The sequence below is a fragment of the Lepus europaeus genome, chromosome 18 (assembly GCF_033115175.1).
Source record: "Lepus europaeus isolate LE1 chromosome 18, mLepTim1.pri, whole genome shotgun sequence".
Taxonomy (NCBI): Eukaryota; Metazoa; Chordata; class Mammalia; order Lagomorpha; family Leporidae; genus Lepus; species Lepus europaeus.
Window position 1 is genome coordinate 71376360 of NC_084844.1, and position 21284 is coordinate 71397643.

Below are 21284 nucleotides of genomic sequence, written 5' to 3' on the forward strand. Positions count from 1 at the left end.
GATTAGAGAATGTTCTTATTAAACATTTAAATGTGTTATTGTACAGCAGATTAATAGAGGTGAGTAAAAAGAAGAGGTCCAGATAAATATATAAATTTAGGATTTATTGGTACATAGCTAATTTTTGTTTAATTTTATTATTTTAAGTATTTATTTATATATTCACTTATTTGAAATGTAGAGTGACAGAGAAAGAGACAGAAAATGAGTGAGTGAGAGAGAGCTCTTTTTTTAAAAAAAAAGATTTATTTATTTATTTATTTGAAAGTCAGAGTTACCCAGAGAGAGAGGAGATAGAGACAGAGAGATAAAGAGGTTTTCCATCTGCTGGTTCACTCCCCAATTGGCTGCAATGGCCAGAGCAGTGCTGATCTGAAGCCAGGAGCCAGGAGATTCTTCCGGTCTCCCAAATGGGTGCAGGGGTCCAAGGACTTGGGCCATCTTCTACTGCTTTCCCTGGTCATAGCAGAGAGCTGGATCAGAAGTGGAGCAGCTGGGACTTGAACCAGTGCCCATATGGCAAGCCAGCACTGCAGGCAGCAGCTTTACCTGCTACACCATAGTGCTGGCCCTTAGAAAGGTCTTTAATCTGCTGATTTACTCCCCAAATAGCCATAAGAGTTAGGTCTGGGCTAGGCTGAAGCCAGGAGCCAGGAATTCCATTGTCCCACATGCTTAGTGGGGGCCCAAGCATTTGGGCCATTTTCCATTGTCTACACAGGTGCATTAGAAGGGAGATGTATTCGAAGCAGAGCAGCAGGGATTCAGATCAGCACTCCAACATAGGCTGATGGCATTGCCAGTAGCAGCTTACCATATTGTGTCACAACACAACACTGGCCCCTATTTTCATTATTGAAAAAAAAATAAGCTTAAATAAAAATTGTAAGTATGTATCAGATATCACATTTATTTCAACATATGCATATATTATTTACTGTCCAATCAGGGTAAATGTATCTGTCTTTTTAAGCATTGTCATTTACTTATGATAGAAACATTTAAAATAATTTCTTATAGTGTTTTTATAGAAAAACGTACAGTATATAATCATTACCTATGGTGACCTTGCTGTGCGATAGAATACCAGAACTTATTCATCCTATCTCTGTCATTGCATCCATTAAATAACCTTTCCTCACCCATAGATATTATTTTAAAAATGTGTTTATTTGAAAGAGACATAAAGAGAGCACATGAGAGAGTGTGTCTATCTCTTGGTTCACTCACAAATGCCCACAATAGCATTGTTAAGCCAGGAAAAAGTCAGAAATCAAGAGCTTCTGCCTGGGCTGGACGTGCAGTGGGAGGGGGCTCAGGGCACGAGTGCCCGACTTTCCACAGAGGCTGGTCCTGCAGGGAAACAGGATGGAGCCTGGGGCACAGGTGCCAGCACTGAGCCCCTTCCCAGAGAGGAGCCCACCTGTGAGATGGCCGGTCACACACAGCACCCCCGCGGGGCCGGCCGTGGGCTGCAGCCCTTGGCCTCAGGAGGGGCGTCCTGCCTCACTGCATCCCCTGAGGCCACACTCTCCTATCAAGAGCTCCTGTTCCACCCAGCAGGGGTCAGCCTTGCCACCACCGCCAGCAGGAGGAGGCTGTCCACCATCAGGGCATCCGGGCAGTCTTCAGCTCTCTCGTGCCCTGGGGAGGAACCGCACACATTGGCCCCAGAGCCTCATCAGCAACAAGGAGTGGGCTGGGGACCACTGGACTGCCTGGGATTCCTGACCCAGCCCCAAGGAAGAGACGAGACCCCCAGGCCCAGGCTGCTGCGATGGAGCCAGTGAGGCAGTGGGAGATCCACCTGCTGCTGGACAGTGAGGAGGCCATGCAGCACGAGCTGGCTGTCCAGGAGGAGTGAGTGCCTGGCCCCAGGCGGGGGGTGGGGCCCCACTCGGCTGTGCCCTCCTTGGCCTGGCCCCAGGCCCACGCCCCCTCACCAGTGAGGTGTGGGAGGTGAGGCAGGGCCCTGTGTGTCGTCCTGTGCTCCAGGACGAGGCTGCAGGCCTGGATGGGGCCTGGTGCTCACCTCGGGGATGTCTCTGCCGTCACAGCCCGGGTTTCCTTCCCTGAAGACAGATGCGACCCCTGCAGGAGGGCGGCCAGCTGTCTGGCTCCCGGGGTCCTCTGAGAGGGCGGGGAGCTGGAGCCATGGGCTGCTCTGGGCTCCGTTCCTTCAAACCCTCAGATCCTCGGGACCAGAGGGGAGGCTGTTGCAGTGAAGAAACACAAACCCCAGGGCACCGGAGCTGACCGGGCCTGGGACAGACGTGGCACCCTGGGCTTTGTGCTGAGGGAGGGGCGTGCAGGGCCCAGCTGCTGTGCCCAGCGTGGACTTGGAGCCGGGGCCTGGCTCCGTGACGGATGTGAGGAAGAGGAGACGGCCCCCTGGAGCCCCAGAGTCGCCTCCCACTTGTTCTTGTGAGGATCCACGACTCCCCTGCTCACTGAAAGGGCTGCCATTTGCTTTCTGCAGATGAGAGAGAGAGGTTCCAGGCCGGGCTGGCTGCTTCCTGCAACCCCGCTCCGTGTGTCTGCACGTGGGCTGGCTCCTCTGGGGCACAGGGTCAAGGCCGATGGCATAGTGGAGTCATAGGGCAACCCCACGGGAAACCTCAGCCTGGACTGAGAAACAGGCACCAAATCCCTCTGCGCAGGTCCCAGCCCAAGAGCCCCTCTCTAGGGAAATTCCCACCCCCTCCACACAGTGCCAGCTAGGGGCAGTGGCGAGCGAGGCCGCACCCCTAGGGCTGAGTCCCTCTCTGGTTGGCGGCTCCAGAGGCCATGGATGTCCCTCCAGTGCCTGGGCTGTCTGCTGTGTCGTGGGAACCCTCACAGCTCCAAGTTCTCCCTGCACAACTGTTCACTTTCTTCTCTTTTGTAACAGTTATGAATTGTCAAGTTACAAAACTGATGTATTAAAACGGTAAATTTGCTTTTCAAATGAGATTTAAAGTATAAAGTAGCAGAAAAACTGTAAGTGCATAACAGAGGTGCAGACGTCAAAGTAATTCTTCCCAATCCTTATTAAAAATAAAACTTCTCATGAGAACTGTTTCCAAAAAAAAAAAAAAAAAGTCAGAAATCAAAAATTCCATCAAGGTTCCCACATGTGTAGCAGGAGCCCAAATACTGGGTTGTTACCTGCAACTTCACAGGCACAAAGCCAGAAAGCTGAGTCAAACGTGTGAAATAGCCTGAATTTAAACCAGGCACTTCAATATTGGGTGCAGACATCCCAAGTGATGGCATAATCCACTTTACCACAATGTCTACCCTTATAGATGACATATAAAACCACGAGAATTGAAGATAGTATTCATGCACTGAATTAAGTACAAAGAAAAAAAATGAAAATAAACGCAGGAATATTTCAAGGGAAACAGAAATTAGAAGATGAGATTGGAGATAACTAAAGATAGAGAAAAATTAAGTAAATATGGATATTCCAGATGTTAGGTTTAGAGTATATTTGGGGGAGGCTATAATTACTAGCTCATTTCACTGCTAGTAACAGGCTGAAAAAGGAGAGCTGATAATTGCCAATTTGACTCTGCAATGGTTATGTAGATCATTGGTGACCTGGAATAGAACAATTTTGGTAGGATGACTGAGAAGCACATGATGTGAGTACATGCAAAGAAAGTGGTGAGAGGGAAAATCAAATCCAGCAAGTTAAAACATTTCCAGCTACTCTGTTGTTAAGGAATTAGAGAAATGCGATTAGTAAAAGAAGGTGTTAATGAATGTTGTGGACAAATTTTTAAAGAGACCCTCATGACACACAGTTCCTGGTATTTATGCCACTATATAAACCTCTCCTAATGCTTGTGAATTGCTTCAAACTTATAGTTATGATAAAAGTGAAGGGTTGTCGCTCACCTTATTACCTAATATTATAAAAGATTCTATTGCTTACAGATTCTTTTTAAAGTTACCTAAATACCCGAGTAGGCTTTTAAACAGGCTGATCCAAGGTGAGCACTTAGATGAGAACCCTGCCATGTCTAGCTTCTTGATTGCTGCTTTGCAAATGGCCAGCTCCCTCATACCCTGATCTGCTGACACAAAGAGTTTGTGAAATAACAAATTTATAAAACGTAAGCTTCTGAGTTTGTGATAATTTGTGTATTTCATAGAAAAATGAAAAAATAAGGTTGAGAGTTTTTTCATTTTCCCTTTTAGCATGAGATGAATTACTAGAAAATCACATCTATCAAAATAACAATATTATTATGAAAGAAAGGAAATCCAGGAGTATAGTGAAAAGTCAGAACAACTGCAAAAATCTACTGTTAATCTATAGAAACTAGGAGAGGAAATCAGAGTATATATTTTGATATTTTGTTATGTGATGACAGGAGTGTGAATTTTTCCTTATACATAATTTTCTTTTCTTTTCTTTTCTTTTCTTTTTTTTTTTTTTTGGTCAGTGTCTCCATGAAGTCTCATGTTTTCTCAAAGCATCATATAGGTGCAATGGATGCCTCATCTATTCTGTCCCCATATGTTGTGCCTCCAAAATTCACATGGCCCTTTATTCCATGCCCTTTATACTTTCTATCCCAAGTCATCCAACTGCCTGGATCCTCCTGCTAAACAGCATTAAAAAAACAGTAAAAATGCTCTAAAATAGCAGACATGATAGAGAAAAATATTGAACTTCTTCAAGTAGAACACCATAGGACAGGAAAAGGAGTCTAGGACTTTTCAGGTATGATGAGATGCTATTGAAGAGTTTTGAATATCTTTTCTTGAATATCAAGATATGTTTATATTAAATCATATCAGGCTGCTTGCTATTATTGAACAGGATAGATGTGTTGGACAACAATTCTACTGTTTATGGTCTTTATGGCCTCTGTATTTTCTTGGAATAACAGAGAAATTAAGCACCCATAATGTATAAAAGAGTAGATAATGTCCAAAAATATAGGAACATGGGAGAACTGAGTGTATTGAGGACAAATAGACAAAAACCTGAAACTTTGAGGCAAGACAAATAATAAAAAAATCTGGGTTTGCATCTGACTTTATTTATTTTGATTTTGAAGAAGGAAAAGGAGGAGAAAGTTATGAAAATTTCTGATAAAGCAGTAAAGAATATATTAAGTATGAGTGGTTGTAACTGATCATAATATAATGAAGAAAAGTTAATTAATGAAATATCTGCACATTCTAAAGTATAAATTATATAGAATAAAGAACAGCATTGACAAGAATAGATAGAATTAGTATCAAAATGGCATGTATTGGCTGTTTTTTATTATATTCTGTAAGACTAAAAGGTGACATTATTGCTGTACATTTCATGACTTTTAAAGGCATTAATTACTGTGCTGGCTAGTTTTTCATAAGGAGATGCACCTTACTAATTAATGTTTTTCAGCAAATATAGTATCGAAATTTAAGCTTTTAAAAAATGTGACAGCATAGGAAAGAAGATAGAATCCTTGTTTTGGCTATGACATGTATGAGCTTAAAAATTGACATTCCATGGGGCCAGTGCTGTGGTGCAGCGGGTTAATGCCCTGGCCTGAAGCACTAGCACCCCATATGGGTGCAGGTTCTAGTCCCAGCTGCTCCTTTTCCAATCCAGCTCTCTACTATGGCCAGGGAAAGTGGTGGAAGATGGCCCAAATCCTTGGGCAGCTGCACCTGTGTGGGAGACCCAGAAGAAGCTCCTGGCTGCTGGCATCAGATCAGTACAGCTCCAGCCATTGCAGCCAATTGGAGTGTGAACCAGTGGATGAAAGACCTCTCTCTTTCTCTCTGTCTCTCTCTCTGCCTCTCCTTGCTCTGTAACTCCTTCAAATAAATAAATTATCTTTTTAAAAAATTGACATTCTTGATTTTCTGAGAAGAGAGATTTGGAATAAATTGAAAACCAACAACTTTTCTCATAACCATCAGAGAACAGAGATCACAGGACAAATGTGCTTCTCGAAATCTAAAGAGACAGAGCATACTGAAAACAACCACTGAGATCAGTTTATCTGTGGAAGAAGATACTGGAGGTTTACACTGATAAGGACACGTTATGACAATTTTGGTGAATTGATGGAAGCTAAGTGTAGATTGGCTTGAGACTGAAAACTCCTTTGAGCCACAGTCTTGGGGTACTCCCCATTTTTGTGAATTTCAGTTCCAGGAACCACATCAGTTTCTCACAGTAAAGAGATGAGAAAGGTCTTATTCAAGCAGCAGGAAGGGGGAAACAACCATTTTGAAATATGCTACAAAGTTTCTTCATGACAAGCTCCTCCTTCCCAAGAGAAAATAAGTTTATCAGGACCTCACGAACCTGGAGGATGGCAATGAATTAATTCCAAATCGCTTTAGTCTTATTGTGTCACCCATAAAGATAAACAAAAAAATCCAACAATTGCAAAGATCAAATCCCCAGAATTCAATAACATCATGGAAAACTTTGCTCAGCCATATTTTATGTCACATCAACAGGACTCCTCTGGTAGAGCAATAATGAGTAAAAATGAAAAGAACTATGAAACAGAGACAGTATTTAAGAAAAAATTCTTGGGATAAAAAAAAGGATTAATCAGAAAAAAGACTAATGAAATCAATGAATAATATAAAGTAGAAGAAACAAATTTACACATTAGTTCCACATATTAAAAAAAATACTATAAGTCATATTAAAAGCCAAGAGAAATCTTAGTTTAAAAAGATAAAGTAAGAAATAGGACGAGATCTAAACAGGATATGTTTTTGGAAATTATTAGATAAGAAATACGTAATAAATAAAACTACATGTTAAGGACTGAAATGAAAACATGTTTGCAAATGCAAAGACAGTGGGTAACGTAAGCAGAGACATGATGATGTTAACAAAGAATCAGCAGAAAATACTGGACATCTAAATCACTGTACACAAATTTTTTAAAAATGCCTTGTTTTAGGCTTATAAGTAGACTGCACTCAGTCAAGTGGTGAAAAATATCAGTGAGTTTGAGACATGCCAACAGAAATATCCAAAAGACTGAAGATGGGTGAAGTTTTCCCAAATTAAAGACAGATTCTGAACTATGGATCCAGGAAGCTTACAGAACACCAATCAGGATAAAAGGTCTGCAAATTGACACAAGGTCAAATCATATTAAACTGTAGAAAACCCTAAATAAAGTGAAAATCTTTAAATAAATTGGAAGAAATGATTACATTAACCTTAAAGGAGGCCGGGGGGAACGGAATGTATTGGATTTCTCTTCAGAAGCCATGTAAGCAAGGAGTGAAATATTTAAACTATTGAAAGAAAAAGATTTAGAAATTTATGGATAATGAAATTATTCTTCAGAAAGTAGAAAAAAAGACATTATATGGCAAGAAAGTAGAGGAGGTTTATCATTAAATAAGTTATCCATAGAAAAGAAAACTAGTATAGGCATAAAACAAAGATTTACATAAATGAACAGTCAAGGAGGAAATGAATGAAAGTAAAAACAAATTTTTATTTCTTCTATCCTTAATTGACCTAAATGATAACACTTCAAATTATAATAGAAGAAACAGGTGATTTTAGTATATACAGAAATGAAATGAATGACATTAATATTCTCAGAGAAATGAGAGATGATAATATTGATAATATCTTGATATGTGGCATTTAGACTATCCAGGATATAGCATAGTGTTATTTAAAAGTGCACTTAGACTAGGCATTTTTGCATATCAAAAATTCTAGGGCAATCCCTAAAAATAATTTTTAAAGAAGTGTATTTGTTAAAATAGAAGAAAGAAAATATACTCACAAAATAAACAAAACCTGAGAAAGCAGAAATGAGATAAAGACAGAAAAGGGAAACAGCGAACAATAATAATGAATAGAAAAGAATCACAAACAGACAGGAATTAAACAATGCCAATAATCACTATAAATGTGACTATTCTATCAGCTTAAAGACATGGACAACCACAGGATAAGGAGACAGAAAAACAAGGTCCTCCTACATGTTGTCTCTAACAAAAGCCCTTTAAATATAAGGACACAGATGAAGAGAAAGAGCACAATAACACTAACCTAAAAACCACAACACTGGAATATCTATGCTAATTTCAAACAAAGGATATTTCAAGGCCAGGTAAATTATCAGATATGTTAAATAATGATAAAGGGGTTATGTCCTATAAGACAAAAGTCTCTTTAGTATGTCGGTAGCTTATATCAGAGCATCAAAATACATGAGGCCAAAACTGAGAGAACTGCAAGGAAGAATAGACATCATATTATATTTGGAGACTTCCAAACATGTATTTTAGTAATTTATAGATCCCGCAGGTTCAAACTCAGAAAGTATATTTGAAATGAACAGGATAATTAATCAAAAAGATTGAATTGACATTCATATAATATTTCATCCACCGACAGCAGAACATTCATTCTCAACTTCACATGAATAATGGAAAAAGATAAACCAAATTTTGGTGAATAAAATATACCTTAATAAATTAATGAGACAGAAATTATTCAGTTTACAGTTGATGGTGATTTAAACTTGTAATCAACATTTGAAATACAGTCTGAAAAATCTCAGTATATGTGGAGATTAACAACACATTTCTAAATAATACTTCTACATGGGTTAAAAAGTATTAGGGACAGGCCAGCACTGTGGCATAATGGATAAAAACCACCACCTGCAACACTGGCATCCCATTTATGTGCCAGTTTAACTCCTGGCTACTTCACTTCCGATCCAGATTCCTGCTAATGTGCCTTGGAAATGAGCAAAAAATAGCCCAGTCCTTGGGCCCCTCCACCCACATGGGAATCCCAAATGAAGCCCCCAGCTCCTGGCCCAGTTCTGGCCATTGCAGCCATTAACGGATTGAACCAGAGGATGGATGGTCTCTCTCTCTCTCTTTCTCTCCCTGTCTCCCTCTCTCTCTGCCTCTCCCTCTCTATAACTCTTTTTTTTTTTATTTTTGACAGGCAGAGTGGACAGTGAGAGAGAGAGACAGAGAGAAAGGTCTTCCTTTGCTGTTGGTTCACCCTCCAATGGCCACCGTGGCTGGCGCACTGCACTGATCCAAAGGCAGGAGCCAGGTACTTATCCAAGGACTTGGGCCATCCTCCACTACACTCCCGGGCCATAGCAGAGAGCTGGCCTGGAAGAGGAACAACCGGGACTCTATAACTTTCAAATAAAAATTAAAAAAAAAAGAATTAAGGAAACAAAAAAGCAGTCACAAAAGTAACAAATATAATAAAATACTCAGTAATATTATTAACCAAATAGGTGAAACATTTTTATACTGACAATTTCAAAATATTAATGATAAAATTAGATACACAAATAGGAGATCATCCTCTGATCATGATTTGGAAGAATTATTATTATTAAAAGCAAAATGCCATATAAACTGATCTATGCAATCCCTACAAGATTCAGATCCTTTATATAAATACAGAAAACAATTCTAAAATTCGTATGGAACCACAATATGATATAATAAGCACACAAACTTGAGTAAACACTGGAGGGAGATATAATTCTTCTTGATTTAAAAATGAATTACAAGGGTGGGCACTTGATGTAGTGGGGTAAGCCTGTGGTGCCAACACCTGATCTCATCCCTGCTGATCCTCTTCAAATCCAGCTCTGTGCTGTTGCCTCAGAAAGCGGTGGAAGATGGCCCAAGTGCTTGGGGCCCTGCACCCACATGGGAGACTCAAAAAAATGGAATGTCTCCTGGCTGTGGATCAACACATATATGGCCATTATGGCCACAGTGCCAGCCCCAGGACTAAGGTTTAAACAGCAGTTTTCCACCCACCCCTCCCCTACTCCTGTTCATTCTGCAAGTGCCAGAGGGAACTTCAGATTCAACATTGTGCACACAAGCCAGATCTGGCAGTAGGAGGTCATGTGATCCAGGCAGACTCCAGAGGTAAGCAGAGCAGTTGGGGTCTGAGCAGGGATGCTATCTGCTTCTGTCTGTCCCCTGGGGGGCTGTGACTGCACAGAGCTGGGAGCACAGGGATGGGGGTACCAGCCAGAGGAAGCTACAGGGACAGGATGTGTCTGGGACACTGGCTGAGAGGCTACAGGCAACTTTCACCAAAACAGGGTTGGGTGGGGGCTGGGTGCCATTCTGTATTTCCACATGGATCTGGGTGTGAGCTTCTCCCATCTACACCACAGCCTCTGGCCCAGAGCTGGCTTGGGGCCCCAGGCTTTTGGGAGGGGCATTCAGCTTTGTGAGGCAGCGTCCTTCCCTGACCCCTCTGGTGAGACCCTGGCTGCAGTGAGGTCGGAAAATCAAGGCAGGCCTCTCTCAATGATCTGATTTTCCAGCTGTCTGAATGACAGGTCCTGGCCCCGGACAACTGCACAGCCCTCATTGCTCCCACTTCTCAGGAGCTTCCTTGGATGTTCTGACACACCCTGTTAAGGCAGCTCGTGTGGATTCTGGCTAAGCCTGACCTTCCTCTGAACCAGCTTGCCCGAAAAAAGCCCCACCCAGCCTCATTTGGGCCCAAGTGGCTTTCTCTGAAGAGCCCTGCTCTCACAACAGGAATTGCTGGCTGTCCTGGCAGTAAACAGGAAACATCATTCTGTTGGGGAAAAATAACCCTCTCAGCACATAGTAATAAATAAGTGGCTAGCTTATATCCCATGCTAAACTGACCCGAGGCTGACTCTGCCGTGTCTGAGCAGAGCCTCAGGGGTGGACTGGCCAGGACCCTCCAGTGAGTGTCCCTGGTGTTTGGGAGGCAGGAGCAGCCCAGTGGGGAAGGGGAAGAGGGCAGAGGACACCTGGGTGGTCACATGGCAGGGGAAGGAGGAGATGCAGTGAAGTTTCTGGTCACAGCCAGAGTGGTGTCAGACACTGGGCCACCTCACTAAATGTGATGAAATGCAGCTTTCCACTCACATCAGGACCTGGGTCTCTGTGTCCAGCAGGTACAGTCCCATGAGTCCCCCTCAGATGGTTGCAGTGGAGGCCAGCAGGATGGGGAGGCCTTGGTGATGCCCACTAGGGAGCTGGAGACCAGGTTCCCTGGCACAGCTGCCCCCTTGCAGAGTGTGTTCAGGGAGACGAAGCCTGTTGCCCTGCAAGGAAAGAGACACGGACAAGGTTGAGAGGACACGATCAGCAGGGTCAGTCATGGTCACTGTCACTGACCCTCGCATAGGTCTTGTTGCACACACGGTTTTTCATAACACATTTCCATGGATGGTTTGAAGTCCTCTAAGCTTGGATTTCAAACATTTTCTGTGCCCAGGTAAACCCATCTTTTGATTCCATTTTCTATAGACTTGCTGCCATCTCCTTGGGTATCGCTGCAGCAAACAGAAATGGCTGTCAGAAAAGATGGCAGGGAAGCCAGGCTGCCAGAACCGCTCCCTCATCCTCTGCTGTTTTTCTCACTACCTCTGCCAGTTCATGTTCTGCCCAAAGCTTCAGATCTATCATGACTGGAGAAGAAAGGGAATTTTAGGAGTAAAAAGTCTTGGGGCTAGTGTTGTAGACAGCGGGTTGAGCCACCACCTGAAACACTGGTATCCCATATGGGAGTGCCAGTTGGAGTCCAGGCCGCTGTACTGCTGAGCCAGTTCCCAGCTTGTGCACATGGGAAGGCAGCAGAAGATGGCCCAAGTATTTAGGCCCCTGGAACTGACATAGGAGACCCAGATGGAGTTCCAGGTTCTTGGCTTCCTTTGGCCTGGCCATTTGGAGAGTGAATCGTGGATGGAAGAGCTCTTTCTCTCTGTTACTCTGCCTTTCAAACAAATAAAACAGAATCTTAAAGAAAAAATAAGAATCCTTTGGCACACTGATGTTGGAAGAAAGGGATCTTTCTCGAAGTTGGCGAACCCTAAAAGCTTCCATAGCCTTGGCAACTCATGACTAGAGCCTAGGGAGATTCCATAATCAAGAGTGTCAAATTGTTAAATCAACAATAAGAGTCACTGTGTACTTATGTCTCATGTGGGATCTGTCCTTAATGTGTTGTCCAATGTGAAGTAATGCTATAACTAGTACTGAAACAGTATTTTTACATTTTGTGTTTCTGTGTGGGTGCAAACTGATGAAATCTTTATTTTGTATATACTGAATCGATCTTCTGTATATAAAGATAATTGAAAATGAAAAAAAAACTTGGTTTTAAATTGGAAATTGCATAGAATCAATTTTTAAAATAATCAATTTTTAAAAAAATATCATGTAGGATCTCTGTCCTTAATGTATAGTACATTGTGATTTAATGCTATAACTTGTACACCTACAGTATTTTTCACTTTGTGTTGCTATGTGGGTGCAAACTGTTGAAATCTTTATTTAATATATACTAAACTGATCTTCTGTATATAAAGAGAATTGAAAATGAATCTTGATGTGAATGGAATGGGAGAGGGAGCAGGAGAGGGGAGGGTTGTGGGTGGGAGGGAAGTTATGGGGTGGGGGGAAGCCATCGTAATCCATAAGCTGTACTTTGGGAATTTATATTCATTAAATAAAAGTTTAAAAAAAGAAATGGATCTTTCAATTAAAACTAATTGTAACTGACCTAGAATCTCCTCTCAGGACAGAAGCAGGCATGGAGCAGGGCTCAGGCTGGAGAGGCTGGTCAGTCCCTGCTCAGATGCAGGTGTTGGGCCACCTCCCTCTGACTGAGGGAATTAGGACACCTCCCTCTGACCTAGGCCAGGGAGGGGGGAATGTGGAGTAGCTTCCTATCCTGGTCTCCTTACACGAGTGACCTGTGATTTTCCATTGTCAGTTTCCACAATTTCAGAAACATCCATGCATAAAAGGAGACTTAACTTTCACCCACAGTTAAAAAAAAAGATGTACAATGGTGACAATAATGTTAAAGCTTCTCTTGCTTTATTCCTCTTATTAGAGGAATTGATGTGCTAGGCTTCAAGTAATTAGGGCCCATGAAATTTTTTGAGAAACTGGCAGGCATGGAGTCTCAGCTCTCATCTCCAGGGGGCCCTGCCTTCCTCAAATGTTTTCAGCAGCAGGGACTGAGCACTGGGCAGAGATTCCCCACTGAGTTCTGGTGCCAGGTCTCAGCCTCCCCCCCCCCCCCCCAGAGCTCCCTGTCACGGTGAAGGGCATGGAGCCCAAGAACACCTTACAGGGAGACCAGACTGGGGCCTCTGTGCTGGAATGACAGTGAGACAGCCTTCGCTTATGGCAAAGGAAAGGGAAGGAAAGCTCATCCAGTCTTCAGCGGATGTGGATTGCGTGATTTTATTGATGATTTTGAGTCAGTAAAGTAAGCTTTGTGTGTGAGAGCACACAGACCACCACACCCATGGAGTGTGAGATCCCCTAATTCAATTCCAGTCACAGGGTGTCCATGTGTTAAAGGCACAATGAGCCCAGGTAACCTGTGGACACCTAAATCCCAAGCAGAAAGTGTCTTGCATGCTGCATCAGGGAGCATTTGGTTCTCATCTGTCTTTGATCCATAAATGCACTGGTGTCCTGAGGCCTGCTCCTCACTGCCTGTGCTGTTCCCAGCTGCCTTGCCCACAGGAGTCATCCCCGTATTCAGTGATGTCTGCTGTCTGCTGCGGTCATCACTCAGCCTCCCCCCCACCACATACACACACACACACACACACAACACAGGGAAGGACACAGTCTCCTCTAATGACATGAACTTGTTCAAGTGTGGCTGCTGGCCTAGACCACACCCAAAGCAGGACAGTGAGCCATGCTGTCCTCTGACTGAGACACCTGCAGAGAACAGGGAGTCTGTGGAGTGGTGAGGCTGCCACAATTGGGCATGGTGCAGAGGGAAATGGACACTCCGAATGGAGGAAATTTGAGCTCCATGGGGTGAGCTGGCCACATGGAGAGCCCTGGAACAGCAGCCCCGCTGGCTGCTTCCATAGGAATTGCTGGAGGCTATGTTTCACTCCTGAAGGAGCTCATGTGGAATGGCAGCATCACCAGCAATGTGCACCTGACACCCTGGGCTCAACAGACTCAACAGGCTTCATTATGTTGTTCTTTGAAATTAACAAACTTCCCCAGCAACTTCCAGAGGCTTAAAAATTGAGTAAAAAGGGGTGTTTGCACCTGCCCAGTTTCCCAGTTGTCTTGATTAAGAGTGTACGCTTGCTGCTGCTGCTGCTGCTGCTGCTAAGCCAGCACCCAGACCTGATAATGGCCATCTCCATGGTCCATCTGCACATCCTGCTTGGTGCTGCATGCCCTATCAGCTTTGAAAAGCAAGCAGCAACAGGTGTACTCATACAGGACCACAGAGGAGGATGGCATCACTGATCTGGGCACCCCCTGGGCTCTGCCAGTGCAACCCTGGAAACTCCTGGTCTTTTCCAGTCTCCATGACTTCACCTGTTCCACATGTGCTATGGTGGACATTATGTAGAGGGTACCCTTACACACCAGCTTCTCTCACCTTTTAAAAATTAGACTCTAGGGTTTTTCACTAGGCCTGAGGTGCCAGCATCCTGTATGGGTACAAGTTTGAGTCCCAGCTGCTCCAATTCCAACCCAGCTCCCTGCTGATGGCCTGGTAAAGCAGTAGAAGATGGCCCAAGTGCTTGGGCTCCTGCACCCACATAGGAGTCCTGGAAGAAGCTCCTGGTTCCTGGCTTTGAATCAGCTCAACCCAGCCATTGCGGTCATTTGGGGAGTAAACCTGTGGATGGAAGACCTTTATCTCTGTCACTCCCTCTCATGGTCTGCAACTCTACCTCTCAAATAAATAAATAAAATCTTTCAAAAAAAGAAAATTTACAGAATTTTCATCCAGTTGATGAAGACACAATGAAAAAGTTAACCATATTGGGCTTTTGTTCTCTGTACTAAGATTGGCTTACACTACAACATCATTGATGTATATATGACATAGAAATAAAAGATAAACAATGGAGGGCTGGCACTGTGGCATAGCAGGTAAAGCTGCATTCTGCAATGGCTGTGGCTGGGCCAGGCAAGCTTCTTGCAGGTCTGCTACTTGGGTGGCAGTGGCCCAAGGACTTGGGCTGCCTTCTCAGGCACATTATCAAGGAGCTGGATCAGAAGTGAAACAGCCAGGTCATGAATCGGCACTCATTAGGGATGTTCACACTTCAAGTGGCAGTGAAACCTTTTATGCCACAGCACTGGTCCTGGTTTTCTTTATTTAGAATTGTTTAATTTTATAATTATTTTATCAATCGTTTCTTTTTTCAATTTTTGATATATATTGTTCTCATTTTCAATTCATTTTTATCTAGTATGTATTCCCATTTAGTTTCATAAAATTTAACATGAGAATGATTTAGCAGTGTGCATTGTTTCTGTAACTTTTAAATTTTCATGAAACTTTAAGAAATTATAAGAATAGTATCAAGTGTTCTTGGTTACCCATTACCTAGATTTACAAGTTAATCCCTGAAATTGCTTGTTCTCTCTACATGCGCATCACACACAAACACACACTATACTTGTTTTATCTCTATTGTTTGGAAGTGAATTGCAAAGTTTTTGCCACTTTCCCCTTCAACTGTTCACTATATAATATTTTCTAAGAATGAGAGTATTCTCAATTCATAATACAGTAATTAAGAAACTATAACAGTTTGATAATAGTGTTACTTATCCCCAAACTCTATATCTGAGTTTTCCACTCATTCCAGTAATGTCCTTTACAGCAGTTTACTCTCTTCTATGTACCACTCCTGTTCCCATTTAGCATCACACATTGAATTTAGTTACCAAGAATTGTTGTCTTTCTTTTTCTTTCATTAACTGGATAAGCCAGTTAACTTGGATTTGCCTTATGATTCTCCACACCACATTCAGGTTGTGATTTTGTGTCAGAACTACCCCATAAGTGATATTGTGTCCTTCTCAGCACATTGGATCAGGAGATACATGATGTTGACTTGCTCTTTCTTTGGAGATGTTAATTTCATAATTTCTTAAGGTGATACCTATCATGTTTCTCTACTGTGGAATTGGTAGTTGTCTATTTGTAATAAATAGTGGTGAAATACTTTGAAACTGTAATTAAATTATTAGGAAAATTTCAGCCATCCATTTTAGTATTTATTGATAATTATTGTCTGGCTCTGTTATTACTAGCATGTTTTCTAACTGGCTGTTTTTACAGTTCCCATTATTTTGTTAGTATTAATTGGTTGTTATTATAATTTATTTTTTTAAAGATTGATTTACCTTATCTAAAAGTAAGTGGAGTCTTCCAACTGCTGCTTCACTCTTCAAATGGCCACAAAAGCCAGGGCTGAGTGAGGCCATAACCAGAAGCCAGGAGCTTCATCTGGGTCTGTCACATGAGTGCAGAGGCCCATGTAGATGGCCATTCCACTGCATTCCCAGGCACACCATTAGGGAGCTTGATTAGAAGTGGAGCAGCCAAGATTTCCATCTGTATTCATATGGGATGCTGCATTGCAGGCAGCAGTTTAACCTGATAACAGTGGTAGTCTTACTTTAATAAAAGTGTTCCCTTCTCCTCCAACTATTTATTCACTTTTATAACAATAGAAGCTAATAGCATTTTATTTTACTCAACAAATTAAAATGTGCTACTATTTAAATACTTGACTCCTGTATTTGACCATTGGTAGCCATTCAAGCTGGTTTCTGTATCCTTTTGAATTCTCTCCATTAATCTAATCATTTCCGTATTTATGGCATGATTAAATGTTCCAATGTCATTTCTAAATACTAGTCTCTTTCTTCAGTCTGGAAGAAATCATTGCACTATAAACCTGTTTCCTTGCAATGAAGAATCCAGAAAATAAGATGTAGGTGAAAGGATTACAGCATTTATTTTAGTCTAAATCATATTTAATCTTAATCCTATAATTCCTTCAATTCTAGAATATATAAGCATGTAGATTTAGGATGCAACATAAAACAGTGACGAGAGGTCACAGTTATATGAAGAGTGACACTGGAGCAAACACATGGGGTTTCCGGCACAGGAAAGAAGACATATGAAGCCTGGTATGGTTGCAGGCTCATGGGGATGGAGACACTGGGGCAGACAGGGTCTAAACTTACAGGGTTTGCAAATATATGAGAAAATTAAGGGGATATGGATACAGTGCTTAGAGAAAATTCAAATCCTTAAGTGAATATGTTAGGACACTGAAATCTCAGCTACTTCTCAAGAATTAAAGAGGAAAAATGCTGAAAGAATATTTAAATAAAGGCAGGACACAGATACAACAGACATCAATGAAATGTTTCTAGTCACAAAAGTACTACAGAAACATGTAAGGAAAACCATATTTTAAAAGTTAAGAAAATTATTAAGCCAATAACCAATTTCAGGAAATTAACACAGGGCCATTCTTTATAGAACATACAGAACTTAGCAAGACACTAAGAGGATATTGTTAAATTCTTAGAAGTAAAAATTTTACTCCAGAGTTCAAAATCTGTTACATTTTGAAAATCAGTCTCCCAAATCACAAATATAGCATGAAACAGAAAAACTTCTACATACTTAAATAAGATGATCAAATTTTTGAAAAGCCAACCAACCAAAAGTCCCACAAGTAAAATTTTGGGCCCAAACATATGGAATATTCTAAACCTTTAAGAAAGAAAAAAAATTAAATTTCCCAAATTCTTTCCAAGTAGAAAAAAACAGAGAATATATTTGAATTACTTTTGGGAAGTCAGTGTTTTATATATATATAATGCCAACAACATCAGGTTATGAAATTAATGAGCTTCTGTTTCATAAACAGGTGATATCTTGAGCAAAAAATTATATGAATTCAAGCATATAGAAAAATATTGTAGGTCAATAACAAGTGAGACATATTAAAAAGTAAAGGGCATTCAACACTGTCAAACAAACCTTGTAAATCATCCAGGTAGGTTGAAAATGTGAGATAATTACATGATCATTTAGATTAAGTGTTAAAGCATTTAACAAAATTCAGTATCCAGATGGAAAAAAAAAATCAACTTCTGGCAAAACTTCAAAAAAGAGAGACTTCCTGTATGAGATCAAGATAGTTTAAAATGGACCTACAGCAAACTACTTAACACAAGATCAGTGAAAGCTTTTCCCCTGGGAACAGACCTAGCCATGCCTGCCTTCTCCCCCATCTCTCTTAACAGGGAAATCCAACAACAAAAAAGAGCAAGCACCAACCCTAAATAAACCAGGAACTCTGTCAATGTACCCAGATGACACCATTACATACAACAATACAATGTCATCCCGAACTACATACAACTGACAAGTGAGGGTATCGAGATGACTGGGCAAAATGTCATGACCGGGGCATCGCATGTGGGCGCCGGTTCGAGTCCCAGCTGCTCCACTCTGACCCAGCTCTCTGCTGTGGCCTGGGAAAGCAGTGGAGGATGGCCCAAGTCCTTGGGCCCCTGCTCCTGCGTGGGGACCTGGAAGAAGCTCCTGGCTTCTGGCTTCAGATTGATGCAGCTCTGACCTTTGTGGCCATCTGGAGAGTGAACCAGCAGATGGAAGACCGTTCTCTTTTTCCCTATCTCTCTCTCTCTGTAACTCTGCCTTTCAAATATAAGCCTTTTTAAAATATTATTAACAGCAAGAAACACATAGGAAATATTAAAAAGACAAAAGACAGACTAGAAAACACGTTATCTACAAGAGAAATGGACCAAGAGGATTAATCACGCAATATCTTTAAACATTGTTCAAAGAAACATCACAGAAACTTCCCAAAGGAGAAATCGTTCGGGATATGAAGAAACACAGGATCAGAAGTCGATGAGTTAGCAGTGACTCACCTTGAGCAGCTTCTGCAGCTCAGGAACTCTGCAAGTCCTGAGAGCCCTGAGGCCACAGTGACCCTGCCTGGAAATCAGGCACCCAAACCAGTCCAGCACTCCGGTTGCTTGGCAACAACCTCCCCACGCCCACTGAGCCAGCGAGCGTGCTGATTGGCTATGGTCTTTGTGACGCCCCTCATGCCCGTTGGGTTTGCAGCTGTCCAATCAGGGGCCCCCCGGTGAGGGCGGTGGAGCACTTCATCATCTCGCGAGATCCCTGTGTCCTAGTGGTGTCCAGAGTACAGCGGGAAGAGCGTCTCCGTGGTGGCTCGGCCTTCTCTGCTCTGAGAAGAGGAAGCCGGAGACCTCGCGAGCGGGAAGTGGTGAGTGTGTGGGGCCAGGTTTCCCAGAAGGGGCGGTGGGCGGATGGATCCTGTCAGAACCAGCTACAGAGGGACCTGGACTTCCCCCCAGTGAGCTCTTCCATCCGCGGACCCACCGCTTAGGGCTGGGCCGGCTCCGGACACGGGCGACAGGCCCCATACCTGCACCAGCGGCCTTGGCTCCCTCCAGAGCCTCCCTACGTCTCCGTGCACGCAGTCCGCCTCCCCCCAGGTCGTGTGGAGAAAAACAATGAAAAGAAACACGATCATTATTCCAGTCAAGTCTTTCTGATTTAGAAAATATTTTGGGGCTGGTGCTGTGGTGCAGCGGGTCAAAGCCCTGGCCTGAAGCGCTGGCATCCCATATGGGTGCCAGTTCTAGTCCCGGCTGCTCCTCTTCCAATCCAGCTCTCTGCTATGGCCTGAGATAGCAGTAGTAGATGGCGCAAGTCCTTGGGCCCCTGCACCCATGTGGGAGACCCGCAGGAAGCTCTTTGCTCCTGGCTTCGGATCAGCGCAGCTCTGGCTGTTGCAGTCATCTGGGAGTGAACCAGTGAATGGAAGACCTCTTTCTCTGTCTGTACCTTCTCTGTAACTCTTTCAAATAAATAAAATAAACATTTTAGGAGTCACTGTGTACTTATGTCTCATGTGGGATCCGTCCTTAATTTGTTGTCCAATGTGAAGTGATGCTATAACTAGTACTAAAACAGTATTTTTACACTTTGTGTGTCTGTGTGGGTGCAAACTGATGAAATCTTTACTTATCATATACTGAATCGATCTTCTGTATATAAAGATAATTGAAAATGAAAAAAAAACTTGGTGTTAAATTGGAAATTGTATACAAAATTAATCAATTTTTAAAAAATATCATGTAGGATCTCTGTCTTTAATGTGCTGTACACTGTTATTTCATGGTATAACTTGTACTCCAACAGTATTTTTTCACTTTGTGTTGCTATGTGGGGGCAAACTGTTGAAATCTTTACTTAATATATACTAAACTGATCTTCTGTATATAAAGAGAATTGAAAATGAATCTTGATGTGAATGGAACGGGAGAGGGACCGGGAAAGGGGAGGGTTGTGGGTGGGAGGGAAGTTATGGGGAGTGGAAGCCATTGTAATCCATAAGCTGTACTTTGGAAATTTATATTTATTAAATAAAAGTTAAAAAAAAGATAGTATGTTGTTAATGCTAATTTGGCAACATTTCCCATGCACCAGACTGTAAACACAAATTGCATGGAATTGAGCAAAAATAACCCAGGTGCTGAGGGCTCTAGGTATAGACTTATAAAACAAAATCTTGAAATCTGGTGCCTCTTTTTTTGACAAAAGAATAGGAAACAAATGCTATCAGTTGTGTCTGGGGAAGACAAGTACTTTGAGGGGAAGTAAATGATGGCTTCTGTGCTTATAAGGAAGGCGGGGGTGTCAGAAATATGGCATTGATCACATATTTCCCTTTCTAAAACATCTTCCCTACAGGTCCAGAAACTGCTCAGGTGTGGATGTAGGTTGTTGAGCAACAGACATTCCTGCCTTCTTGATTCTTCACGAAGAAACAGGTACAGTTCATCTTCATGTTTGCATTGGTAAAGAGTTTCAGGGTATACAGTGCAAGATCTTGATTTTGAATGTGTTTTCTGTGTTTCTGTATGCATGCAAAAAGTTTTCGAAGTTCTCTTTTTTTCTGGTGTTAACATTTCAGCCATTTGAAATAGGTTTGCTGTTATTTCTACACAAAAACTTCATTGCCAACTGTAATGCATTCAGAACACTTTCCCCAGGCCTTTCGTTTACTGCTAACGTCTTGGGTCTTGTAAAACCTTTTGGGTTCTAGACTCTGGATGTATAAATTCTGTTCTCCCTGAGCTGTTCTTTGTGAAATGCCAATCTTATATTGCTAATGCTTGCATGTTACTGTAAGACTCCATTTACCTGGGCCACAATAACAAATGAGAAACAGAATGTTAGAGCTGTGACAAGGGAATGAGATATGTTCTTTTGATCAGGGGGCCCTTGCATAGGATTGTATACTTAGACGTCTGAGTAACTTTACAAGCTTGGATTTATTGGACACTTTTTTGTGAGTACTTTGTTGTTATTCCTACTTAGGTTTTGATTAATGCTTAGATAACTTGCTGGCAAGGCATGT

The 21284-nt window shown here is 42.2% G+C and overlaps 1 protein-coding gene across 7 annotated transcripts in view; it reads left to right on the forward strand.

Annotated features, from left to right (window-relative positions):
* Window positions 1-19019: 19019 nt before the first annotated feature.
* LOC133777123 (zinc finger protein OZF-like) overlaps window positions 19020-21284 on the forward strand; it is a 47747-nt gene continuing 45482 nt past the window's right edge. For all 7 annotated transcript variants that reach the window (XR_009868488.1, XM_062216568.1, XM_062216569.1 and 4 more), the window contains exons 1-2: window positions 19020-19121; window positions 20615-20694. The gene's annotated coding sequence lies outside the window, so the exon portion shown is untranslated. The remainder of the gene's footprint in view (window positions 19122-20614; window positions 20695-21284) is intronic.